Below are 12,581 nucleotides of genomic sequence, written 5' to 3'. Positions count from 1 at the left end.
GGAAGCTGAATTTTTGCAGTGAAAACCAATAAGGACTGAGACAAATAAATAATGTGTGGGTCTCAAAGTAAGGATACTTATAAGATAGACAACTTTCTGAAAAAAGTGACACATTAGAAAATGATCAGTGGCCAAAATACAATGCCAACTTCTTAGACTAGTTTGGATTTTTAATAGCTAATTTGGAACATCTATTTTGTGGCCTCTGTCGATTATTGGCCGCAACCCTGGTTTGGTTCACATAATCATTAAACCTGCGTTTGTATGAGAGATGATTAGTGCGGCTTTAAGGGGAATGAAGTCAACAGCTGCTTTATTTGGGCCGCACATACTGTGACTTGGGCTGTGTTTGCTGTGATCATGTGGGACTGATGTTCCTGGATCATATTTTTTATAGTTTGGGCAAACTCCAGTGGCTGAGATCTGAAGGTTGTGGGGACATCGCGAAAGAGAAGTCTGACGTGGTTAGAAACACATGCCGAGAACCAAGCTGCACCGTGGAACTGCTACTTCTGGGTTCAACTTTGACCTACTGTAGTTACTCACTTGCACACATTTTTCCAGTGCAATGAAGAATCGTTCCCAAAGTGTCTTGTTTACGAGCCTCGGTTGAGTTGGAAACTTGGCCAATTTAAATACAACGTCAAGCTTTCCACCAAACCGGCTTCTTGGTCCTCGGTGAATATGAATATCAACACATGGACAGATCAGAGTTGTACATCTTCACGTATCGAACACTGAACTGCTGCCAACTGTTTCATTTATTCAACTAGTTCATCTCGTCATTCGCACACAGACTGTTTACACTCGAGCCAGCGGACCTTGACATACATCTTTCTCTCGCAAAATCAATTTGCCTCCACTTTCTAACACACCACTCACATGCCCTGCAGCGCAGTCAGACGTCAGAAGGGATATTTGGCTTTAGATGAAAACATTTCTGTGGAGTCATAGCGGCGGCGTGTCGGCAGACAGGCGTTTCCAGGAACGTAACGGCTCTTACTGTAACGGGCTGCTCGTTGTGGGAAGCTGTCATGGCAGCGAGCCAAGAGGGAAGCAGAGGGGAAGTTGAAGATTTATAAGTTGGCTTGCGGTTAGTGCTTTTGCTGACTAACTCCGAGTGTGTGTGTGTGTGTGTGTGTGTGTGTGTGTGTGTGTGTGTGGGAGGGGGGAGGGGAGGGTATGCGTGCGTGCATGTGTGTGGGTCTGTGTGTGTGTGTGTGTGTGTGTGTGTGTGTGTGCAGCCTAAATGCATTTATCACACAAATGCTATGTCTGCCCGGCAGCGAGGCCAGTGTTTGAGTTACGTGACGAGGTGCTTTTGGCACCAGTAAAGGCTGCTCTTTGTAATCGCTCTCTCTGTGTGATTGTGTGTGTGTGTGTTCGTGTGTGTGTGTGTGTGTGTGTGTGTGTGTGTGTGTGTGTGTGTGTGTGAGAGAGAGTGTTTTTCTGAGTCACTCCGCTTTGTGGGCTTCAAGAGAAGTGTGTCACACTCAAAAACAACTGCAGTGTAATCCAGAAAGGTCTCAGGGGTGTTTTAAATTAGTGTGCGCATGTGTGTGTGTGTGTGTGTGTGTGTGTGTGTGTGTGTGTGTGTGTGTGTGTGTGTGTGTGTGTGTGTGTGTGTGAGATGAAAAGAGGGGGAGTATGTTCTGTTATTATCAAGGAAATGACTAAATATCTTGCTTTACCGAAAGTGGGTGATGTGTCAAGATTCAGTCATGACCTTTTTCCTTTTTTTGTAGACACTCACACACACACACACAGAGAGAGAGAGAGAGAGAGAGAGAGAGAGAGAGAGAGAGAGAGAGAGAGAGAGAGAGAGAGAGAGAGAGAGAGAGAGAGAGAGAGAGACACACACACGCACACAGATACATGCATGCACATTCTATCCCAATCACTCTCTTTTAAAACCAGAAGACTGAAAGCTGAATCATCTAAAAATGACCCAGACTGTTGTCATGGCGACATCCACATCCACCCCATCCATCTATCAACCATCCATCCATCCCTTTATCATCCATCTTCCATCCACCCATCCCTCTTTTATCAATCTATCATCCATCCATAAGTCATCCAGCTATATATCATCCATCTATCATCCATCAATATATCATCTATCTATCTGTCTGTCTATCATCCATCAATATATCTATCTATCTATCTGTCTGTCTATCATCCATCAATATATCTATCTATCTATCATCCATCCATCTGTTCAACCATTCATACGCCTGTCGTTCCATCATCTTTATCCATCCATCCATTCACCCATTTATCCATCCATCTGTTCATCCATGATCCATCATCAACCATCCATCCGTCCATTCATCCATCTGTCCATCCATCCATCCATCCATCCATCCATCTGATATTAGTCTTTAAATTCTTCCTTCACTCTCTCTTGCGTCCTCATTGCGTAACAGCTTCTCCTTCCGGACGGTTTTCCAGTTTACTTCAGATCCACTAGCGGCAACATGCTGCTATTTTTAGCCCCGCCTCAAATTGGCCCATTAAGATAGTTTATCCGTGGCCAGGGAGGAAGGCCTCCCGGCCAGGCCGGCTGGCCAGCCGCCGCAGCGCTGGGAGTGGACCGGGGTTGTGATCTGTTCCCGGAACTGGGCCCAAACAAAGCCAGATGTTTGAAATTCTCCAGAAGGAAAAAAAAAATGTTTTGTCCTCTTTCCTTCCCTGGACGGAAAACAGGGAGAAGAGAAAGACGTCAGCCTTGTTTGTGTTTCAGAAAAGGCAGGAACTCTTGAGGCGTATCTTGTGATGTGGCCTTCATTTCCTAAGGAATATTGATGACCTGTGGGTACTGTGGTGTTGTTTTTTCTGTTTTGACTCTTTTAATGTTTGCCAATATTGTAGATCGTCCATCATTTGGTCTTTCTGACAAAGTTAGTCATTCTGTGGCTTTGGTTCATTCAACAACTATGTCAAAAGCACTGCTACCGGCCCGATTGCCATGAACTTTGGTTTATATATTCATTGGTCCCAGATTATATTACTGATGACTTCTAGATGTTTTATCCTCTCAGCACTTCATACATTACACACGTTGGTGTTCAGGCATACCTTCAGACATCTGTCTACTCGACCTGGACTGATGAAATATTCAGTTTTCTTCAATATACTATACTCTGAGGTGATGCAGTCTTGGTAAACATTGGATTTTAAATATTGGTTCAGCCAACATTTCATGTGTGATGGTTATCGTTGAACTGGTTAATTCATCCGCGGTTACCTTAGAGGGGATCCGCAGATCGACCTTGAGCCGTTATTAAAATCAGCTTCCGCATTCTGAGGCCACATTTGGCCTCGTCAGAGTTTGTGTTTCATCCTGATTTCATTGAACCTGCTTTAGATGTTTCCATGTCCCTGCCGTGCTACTTTACACCCTCTGGGCTGACATTCACGAAAGTAATGGAAGCCTCCTCCAGGAAATAACAACAATCATTCTGAATCGTCACCTTCACGTCGTCTGGGCCGTCTTTTGTTTTCCCCGACAGCCGCTGAGTGTAAGCAGCAGCCGGTTTGAAACCGCGCCGTGAAATGCAGCATGAAATGCAAAGTCGACAAAGGCAACGGGAAACTGTAAAATCCACTGTTGTTCTGCATAAGTGCGTCTCTGGCTGTGCACTCAGCTGTGTGTGTGTGTGTGTGTGTGTGGCTCTGTGAGGCGTAGCAGCCTTGCTGACTTAAAGTATCCTTATGCTCCTTAGTTGAGATTGATCCTCTCCGCTGCCGCCGTCAGCAACACTCACATTAGCATAACTGTGCACGCCGGGGATCGTGCCCGCCTCCCTGCGGGCTTTTTACTCTGCACGACCTCCATCTGAACCGGCATCGCTGACTCGCGGTGACGCTAGCAGGAACCGGGGGCTGTACACACCACCACGGCATGAGCCGCTTTATGGTAATGTCATCTCTGTCTCGGAGCCTGACATTTGTCTATAAATCCAGATGTTGGTTCACAGAGATATTCACGACGCAGAAAGGAGCCTTATGGCCAAATGCAATGTGGGATAATAAACCATGTCCAAGATTAATTGTCCCCAGAGACGAGCCATTGCATTAGGCGGAAGGCTTCGGATTGTTTCTCATGTTTTGATTTAGTCTCGGCAGCATTACTCATTTTTGTTTCAGGTCTTCGTGCCGTAATATGGATTATATTGAGAAGGCTATGATAACTTTGAGATTTATCTTATCTGATTTTGATAAGTCTTTCAGAGATGATGTAACCTATTCTGGGATAATTATACTGATCAAACTTTGTACAACAATTATAGATACAAGTTTAAAAGTGCAAGATACGAGATTGGTGAGCAATAGCTTTAACGATGCTAAAAGCTTGAACAGTGCGAACCACTGTAAATGAGCTGACGGAGCAAACAGGGTTTACCTGAGGGGGGAACGAGAGGCCGGGTGCGACGCTTCCACGGTCACGCTGTCAGTCAGGTCGGCGTTAAATTCAATTCAAATTCTTTTACGCAGCCCAAGATACCAAATACAAAATTTGCCTCGGAGGGCTTTACAATCTGTACACATGCCTGTCTCAGGACCTCCCATCAGATCAGGAAAAACCCGCCCAAATAAAGATTGTAAAAAACCCTTTCGCAGGGTGTACCAGCTGTACAGAGGCTTGAGACATATGGACACAGTTCCCGCCTCTTAGTACGTAGCATCATCAACCTGATGGAGGCACCAATAACTGGTTGTTGCTTTTTTCAAATTATTGTGATAGCTTAAAGCAGTTGACGCAACAATGACAACAAAGTCATCGACTAATAAAGTTGTAAAGCACTGAGTCATTGTGGCAAACACCAGCACCCATCTGGTTGAATACAAACAACAGTGCTGCATGCTACTGTTATAACAAGGTCTAATCGGCCCCTCGGAGGCCTGGGGGACTTTCATCAAAGAGCTCGTTGATTCAAAGAGGAGAACAGTCATTTGCGTGGTTGGATAACAATTTGAGTTTGTGCACTTCACACACACACACGCACACACGTGTTGAGACACATTCTCCACACATTTCCAGACACCTGTATGCTGTGGCTGCTTTCCCAATGATGCATGGTTGGGTTGGGGCCAACGTTCAGTCTCCCATCCCAGGAAACAAATCATCCCAGACTACAGAACGTCGGTGCTCTTTAGGGGATGTCTAGAGGATGGCATCATTGCGTTAATCAATTGCGTCGGCCGAGCGGTGACGGCTCTGTGATTCACGCATCAAGCATCTACACGTGGTGTCGTGCTTCTCTTCTTTTTCCCGGAACAGCTACATATGAACAACACGACTGTGGCCCTGAGGTGCCGGAGAGGAGAGGTCCACCGGGAGTCACGCAAATGGATGTGTTTTGACCAAGTCTGTCCTCTCTCCACAGCAACACCCGGGTGGTTTCATCCCACCACAGCGCATGCCTCCTTCAGGAAATGAATGTTAAGTGATATTTATTGCAAGCTAAGACGATAGTTACTCAGGGCATTAGAGCCTAAAATGGGGTCCTGGGACCTCCACTTTATGAGGAATAGATTAATTCTGTGCTCATTTCACTGGCGAGGAATCAGAGCCAAAGTAATGACATGAGATTACAGGAGCCACTGTCTCTGTAATTTTCCACAAAATCTAATTATCAACATTAATTGACGACAAAAAAACTCCTCGGGTGGTTTTACTTACGGGATGCGATCTTACCGTGTTGATCGGTAGCAGCATCTGTGAAAAGCCGTCTCTTGTGAGGGAATGATGTTAGTTTGAGGTGAGAGTTCATTCAGTTTGAGTTAAAGGGCTCTGTAGCTGACCGGGGAAGAGGCTGAGAGAGAGCCGGCCCTCCAGCAGTGTGTTGGACATAGAATCAAGCCACCGGCTTAGAAAACCAAACGTGCCCAAAGAAAAACTGACAATAACATCGAAGGTTTTAATTTGCCATAATATTCCCTCAAAAACCATCTCCGTCATGCTTTCTTTCTTTTTTTCTGTTGGTTAAATCAGCAGTGGCATGTTTGCCTCATACCCAAGCTAAGTAAACTAGGAAAACACATTTTAAATTAAATTAAATCATTCTTATTTTCCTACATCATACACAGATATGATGATTTCTGGGTTCCAGTATGCTGATGTTTGACAATGCAATGGTGTGTATGTGTGTGTGTGTGTGTGTTCCCATTAGTGTGCCCTAGCGGGCCTCCGTAACTCCCACGCGCCACCGGACTGAACTGCATTTGATACCAGAGGAAAAAGCTGTGACGCAACTCGGTGTGACAGCCGATCCATTACGTGACTGTTTATACAATTTGGGTATTATTACAGGACCAAGTGGACACCACGAGCTCAGGGAGAGTCTTGCTGCAATCTTTTCATAATCGCCATAATTGCATGGCGACGAGGCTTCAAACACTGAATTGAACAAGCGCTTGTGTAGTTTTCCAGTGAAGCCCGTCACCGACAGCGTGACTAACGCTTGTTGCTAAACGGAGTGAACATCCTGAACAGCTATTCGATTCCCACTCACCTTCCCCTCCCTCCAGTCCCCGTTCCCCTGCTCCCATCCGGGCCACCAGAAGCTGCAGCTAGCCGGAATAACGACGACTCACAAAAGACGTGTATTCGACCCCAACAAAAAAACAAACTTGTTATGAAAGGGGCCGATTATCAGCGCAGTGAACTATTGCACCATGACTCAGCAAAACTCAAACCAAGGGTCCGAAAAAAGAAACCTTGCAACTCACAATGGTCATTGTGTAACGTCATCTCTACCTCTCTTCTCTTGCAGGCGCGTGAACGGATGGAGCACCACGGAGGATGACATCACTGTGACTCGTGGGAGCCGGAGGCCTGCCAGGGACGTGTGTGTGTGTGTGTGTGTGTGTGTGTGTATGGGAGCGCCTATGTCTCTGTGTGTCACTTCCTGGGAGAGAATAGAACAGGAAGCCGGAGTCAGAGTCAACAACAAGCGCTCGCCTCACCTCCACAAGGGAGCCTTTCTCCCCTTGGAGCAAAAAGGAGTGTGTGTGTGTGTGTGTGTGTGTGTGTGTGTGTGTGTGTGTGTGTGTGTGTGTGCGTGAGTTGTACAGCTATCCTCAAGTGCACAACTTGAGTTTAAAACCCCTGAGAGTGAGGACGCTTTTGGAGAGTGAGGACGTCCTCACGTTGGGACCTTCAAAGGGCGATCAAGTGAGAGGCAGCATGGACAGCGGGAGAGCAACTCTTAAAACTGAAACCTAACTTCGCCGTAACTCACAGTAAGTCTGATGTGACTACAATGCGGCCGTGACTCAGCTCACAGTGTTCAGAGCGTCGGCCCTCATATTTGCTCTTGTTCCAGACACAAAAACATGAAGCTTTACACTTTTACTTACAACAGGCAAATTTGTGGCCATCACATGTGATTTCTGAGACTTGACTCTATGGTGTTGCTGTGTTGGATTGCAAGGGTGATTACAGCTGACCCTGACCTTTGACCTCCCTAATCCTAGGGCAGGAGAGATGAGAGCTCCCTCCCTCCCCCCTCCACAGGCAGCCACATCACCATAGTAATCATTTTTCCCAGAGTCGTTTCTAGACATGATGTCGCCCTCTTGTGCCAGTGAGCAGAATCACAGGATTCCATGGTGAATTACTGTGTGGTGGGTTTAAGGGGATCTGTGTGTGTGTGTGTGTGTGTGTGTGTGTGTGTGTGTGTGTGTGTGTGTGTGTGTGTGTGTGTGTGTGTGTGTGTGTGTGTGAGTGGGGTCCTATCTGTTCCCAGCCTCCTCTCCGTCCACTGCCTCCACCTGGCTGTCACTAAAGCCTCCCGAATGCAGATCCTCCCCCACCCTCTTCCTCGCCGTTACGGGTCACCTTACACCCTTCAAACACCTGTAGGACCGCTGGGACAAAGCAGCATTTACTGTAGCCCTGTTGTCATGACGACGACGGCCGGTTACATAAGTGCCGGGCGCCGGTTCCCACAGATGGATGGCTCACGAAGGTCTTTGTGCTATGACACAAGACACCACACACACACACACACACACACACACACACACACACACACACACACACACACACACACACACACACCCTGTCACTGTTTGTACATTCCTCCAGCTGGATGTGCTCCTCTGCTCGTATGTCATGGACAACATGGAGCTGTGTGACAAGCCACGTGAGCCAGCGTTGACGTCTGAGATCCTTTTTTTTTTCTTGCTTTAAGCCAGTAGGGAGGAGCTGCCTGCTGGATGACACAATATGCCCCTCCATGCAAATAGACTCAACAATTTCCTTTTTATACTCGATATATATATATCAGAAATGAAACGTTGGCGGTTTTCTCACTAATAAAGTGATCTCACTGAATTTCTTCAGCTGGACAGACACAGCGCCATGTTGTTGGACTCATACATTGTGTGAACTCGCACTACTGTTGCAGTTTTAACCGGCCGGCCCGCCAGAACCAACCAGTTTCATGCTCACACCGTGCAGACCAACGTAAGCATGACACCCCTGGTTCTTAATTAACACTTTCCATCGGGATTATTGAGACAACAATATTGACAAAGGTGAGAAACATGAGAGAAATCCCACACTGGGTCCATTGTTTCTATTTGGTAAAAGCACTGTTGCATCCTGTGATTGGCACTGGCCAAGACAATTATGATTGGTTTAAATAATTACAAATTAGCCAAACTCAAGCTGTAAAGAACGGCAACGAGTGTTTCAGTCTGACAAGCGACCGCAGTAACTGGTGACTTTTAGCCGAGCTCGTCTAAAGCTGCTCGTGATGTGTCGCTGCTGAAGCGTCACACGCTTCCACCAATTACATGTATATATATACCTGGCTACTTAATATTGGGCCCTTAGCTAATGTGTTCTACCTTACTCACTAATATCAAAACTAACTAATATATTTCCATCTCAGTCTTTCAGCGCTGTAGCACTGCGCTGCAATTCCAGAACAATGCTTATTTCCTCTTAAATTTGAGGATAGTGGACCTGTTAGCTTATTTAGCCGCAGTCTTTTTGCACGATACCATGTATTAAGCCGTTAAGTCAACATTTAAGAACCTTTTCTCAAGATTCTTGTTTTAATACAAGTCGGGTGGAGAAGGCGTTCTCAAACAAATAAGCTAACTTTAGCTTAATTAGCTGGTTAGCTCGCTACGGCTTACCAAATCTGCCATCAACAGCGGTGCTTTAGCTGACTGGAATTGATAAGCTGCTTGCGTGTACCACTGTGTGAAATCATGAACCAACGTTTCAAAAACAAAAGAAATCCCCATGAATTGATGTTAATTCGGCTGTTGTGGGAGTCAGGGTGTGTACAGTCCACTCATGAATACTAATGCACGTATTCCTCCATTCACAAGGGTTGTTACGTAATGCTCCTGTAGGAGCGGTGGCAGCCAGCGTGAGGCTGCCAGTACCCAAACGGGGTTTAAAACAAAGCCAGCACGCATCATTATGCTCGCACATCATTATATAGATATAAATATGTTATAATGTCTAAAATTAGGCCGCACTTCAGCACGGAGCCGAGACCGCCAGCTCTGAACTGCCAGGTGCCGTCAGCCTTGTTTGCTGTGATGTGTGCTCTGTCTGAACTCCTCTGCTGCCGGAGGCAAACGCTCACGTGCCAGCTGTCCAAGTCGTCGTGCTGCCATGACAACCACGTTCATGTTTAGGACAGATTTCCGGTGAATAAGAAGCGCTGTCACGTTTATTTGCTCCTCTTGACTGGACGGCTCATGTGCCGACAGAGTGACGTACTGCAGGGAGGACGTCGGTCTGAAAGTAAACGGTGAACTGACTCGACGGCCAACGATGCGATGCTTCTTGAAGCGGAGCTTTGCATGGCGGTAGTTTTTGTTGCATTGTTTTCATTATCGTGATGTGCTTTTGGTAAAGAATGGGCCTTATTGCGCACAACATCTGGTCGATCTCTGAATAGACCTCCTCGTCTTTATGGCGTCGTAAAACACACTTCCTTCCAACTCAAATAGAAGCAGCGTGTACGCAAAAGAAGTCGTCTTCGCCATGTTTCTACAGTAGGCCAGAAGGGACAAACCAAACATTGGCTGAACTCACATTTACGCAGTCTTGGAAAGTGAGCTGAGGAGGTATCCAGTTGGTTGCAATCTACAACCACACCGCTAGATACACCACACACCCTTTAAATGTGTCTTAATATAATATCTACTTAGTCAAGGCTTTCAACTGCATCTCACTGTTTTCATCTGCAAATGACACGTGAGTGAAAGCTCCGGTAAAACTAGTAATTGGAATTTAACTACTTTGCAATGTATTTATTTGTTTGTTGACTTACTTATAGCCTTTATTTACTTATTTATTTTTCCCTCAACTCTCCATTATGAGGGACTTTTTTTTCTTAGTTTCCTGAAAAATCACTTCCTTTAGTACCCAACCACGAAATATGACATTCCCAAAATACAATGATTGCGGCTCTTGAACCCTTTGAATACAGCCACAATCCACAATGATGAGACTCTATAATTCATCCAAATTATATTTAATCAAAGTGAAACAAAATTGGTGAAAAAAAATATAATTTTTTCCTCCAACTGTTCTTTTGATGCTTTGTTTTGAATTCACTCTTGTGAGAAAAGAAGTGACGGGGGCCACAGTGATATTGGGACATTAACACTAACCACTAACACCATTATGTTCAGTCAATCGACGTGTACTTTATAACACTTGAGTGAGGATTTAACTGCATTCCATCCCCAACCAGGTATGACCCTTATTAGCCTTGAGGAGCTAATGAAATACTATATATTAAAAATACATAGATGGAACTAGTGACTGTAACTCATCCCACTGCTGCAGCTGTGACACCAAAACAAGCGTCTTCCCCCAGAAGCTGGTTTCACATGGTGGTTTAGATGTGTGTTCCCATTGTCTAGCACCATTTGAAATCAGTGTTCTTGAGGACAGGAGGACAGCTCCAGCAGTCTCAGGAGGATAAGCGCAGAACCGTCCTTCCTCCTCCTCCTCTTCTTTCTCCTCTAAAAGATAACTGATTTCTTCTGGTGCATAGAGCCCGCTGCAGCCTTCTAGCACCATTTGAAATCGGTTATGAAACTGTGGATCAATGCATCTGTGAGTATTCAGAAAAGGCGCAGAACACCAAGAAGAAGGCAACCACGGCACCTTTGTTTCCTGGCGGAAGCTGGAAAAGATGCATCAGGAGTTTTCAACTTCTACCACTAATAGATTATAACGTGATCTCTGCTCTAAAGAATCTTGCTTGTGTCTTTTTATGAATATAATACATAATGGGAGTTGATTTACACTGCCAGCAACAGGTGGATGTAACTGCAGTTCCTGCTGACCACCACTAGAGGCTGATAGAAGTCACAGAATAGGCCTCTATGGTGGTCCAAGGAAAAGAAAAGGCCTTTTCCAAATACACAATAAACACATCTTTTACATGACAATGATTTCACGTGTTTTGATTGCCTGTAACTCGTGAAATGTTTTGCATGAAATAAGATGACGGAGTCACAGACAGCAGGCGGAAAGGAGAGGAATTGCCACAAAGACTTTTCCTGAGAATAAACAGCCGAGGTGCTGCAGGTCAAGAGGAGGAGTTATTTTTCCATGTATCTTTTTCTGTTGTTGCTGAATAAATCACTATGGCGATTATCTAAAAAGAGGGACGTTGTTTACTATGAGTATGCGGCCACAATGATACAGTAGAAGTGCCCAAAGTCACAAGAGATTAGATACAGAAGGGTGTAATGCAGTGTTGGCAGAGACGGTGGCCACTGAAGGTGAAGTTCCTCAGTATGAAAATGTCAGTGAGAGGCAGTCTGTTTTGTATTCTCTTTCCCAATGAGCTCTTTCCACCTGATACGGTGAATGGGTGCACAACGCTTGCACAGGGTTCAACACCTATTAAATAATGTGTTTTATAAGTAACTGGCTGTCCCTGTTTGTTGTTCTCACACTATCAATACATGTAGTTCATCTCGAGAAATGGAGACTTTAAGCCACTCAATTCCACACTTTGTAGAATTAAAAAAGATGAAAATGGAGAGAACATCCAACATCAAAAATACACATTTGACCTCGTACCTGTATATTACTATTTTACAATAGAGTTAGTGTTGGTGTGAGTTGCTTAGTTTTTCAGATATCAGCCGTAGAGATGTCTGCCTTCTCTCCAGTATAAAGGAACCAGATGGCACTCGGCTTGCGGTTCTTAAAGCGCAAACAAAAAACCTGTATTCTTTCTACCGAACTACACAGGCCAACACAGGCCAACACAGGCCAACACAGGCCAACACAGGCCAACACAGGCCAACACAGGCCAACACAGGCCAACACAGGCCAACACAGGCCAACACAGGCCAACCGTCTCAATGCGCTGAACTGTTTTACCTGTGTTTTCAGTTTGAACTGATGGGGCACCTTGTTGTTTGTTCTTTACACCTCGTTGTCTGTTCTTTGCACATTGTTGTTGGTTCTTTACACCTTATTTTCTGTTCTTTAAACGTTGTTGTACAAATAATTCTTGCATCATTGTAATTTGATGTGATTATGTTATAGAATACAATAATTATTTGGTGTATGT

The sequence above is a fragment of the Clinocottus analis genome, unplaced genomic scaffold (genome assembly GCF_023055335.1).
Source record: "Clinocottus analis isolate CAN_PGR_092001 unplaced genomic scaffold, fCliAna1.0.p SCAF_20, whole genome shotgun sequence".
NCBI lineage: Eukaryota > Metazoa > Chordata > Actinopteri > Perciformes > Cottidae > Clinocottus > Clinocottus analis.
Note: the sequence above shows the minus strand (reverse complement) of the source record.